Source organism: Magnolia sinica, chromosome 2 (genome assembly GCF_029962835.1).
Source record: "Magnolia sinica isolate HGM2019 chromosome 2, MsV1, whole genome shotgun sequence".
Lineage (NCBI taxonomy): Eukaryota > Viridiplantae > Streptophyta > Magnoliopsida > Magnoliales > Magnoliaceae > Magnolia > Magnolia sinica.
Genome location: NC_080574.1, coordinates 92806309 through 92806817, shown reverse-complemented (window position 1 = coordinate 92806817; position 509 = coordinate 92806309). Strand labels below are relative to the sequence as shown.

Below are 509 nucleotides of genomic sequence, written 5' to 3'. Positions count from 1 at the left end.
CTCCTTCCAAAATTTCATGGACTTGAATCTGAAAGTCCATATCTACATTGAAAGAGTTTGATGAGATTATAGCCACTTTATATTTTTCTAACGTGTCTGAGGACATGGTCAGATTGAAACTCTTTCCCTTTTCTTTGAAAGAGAAAGCTAAGACATGGTTGCATTCACTACGTCCCCGATCTATTGGCATATGGAATGACATGATAGGGGAGTTCATAAAGAAATTTTTTCCACATCAAAAAATGAACACCCTTAGAAAGTCACTCTTGAACTTCGCCCAAAAGGAGGATGAAACACTCTTTCAATGTTGGGAGCGGTTCAAGGATCTTCTCAGTTCATGCCCACAACATGGTTTTGAAATGTGGTGCATTACACACTTTTTCTATGATGGTCTGACATCTTCCATGCACCAATTGGTCAAGACAGTGTGCAGTGGGGAATTCATGAATAAAAATGTTGATGATGTGTGGGACTACTTGGATAGACTTGCTGAAAATGCACAATCATGG

At 39.1% G+C, this 509-nt stretch overlaps 1 non-coding gene across 1 annotated transcript; it reads right to left on the bottom strand.

Moving 5' to 3' along the window:
• Nucleotides 1-248: 248 nt before the first annotated feature.
• LOC131238197 (small nucleolar RNA R71) lies at nucleotides 249-355 on the bottom strand. Its single transcript, XR_009167607.1, has one exon. It is a non-coding gene; the product is annotated as a small nucleolar RNA R71 (small nucleolar RNA).
• Nucleotides 356-509: the final 154 nt, after the last annotated feature.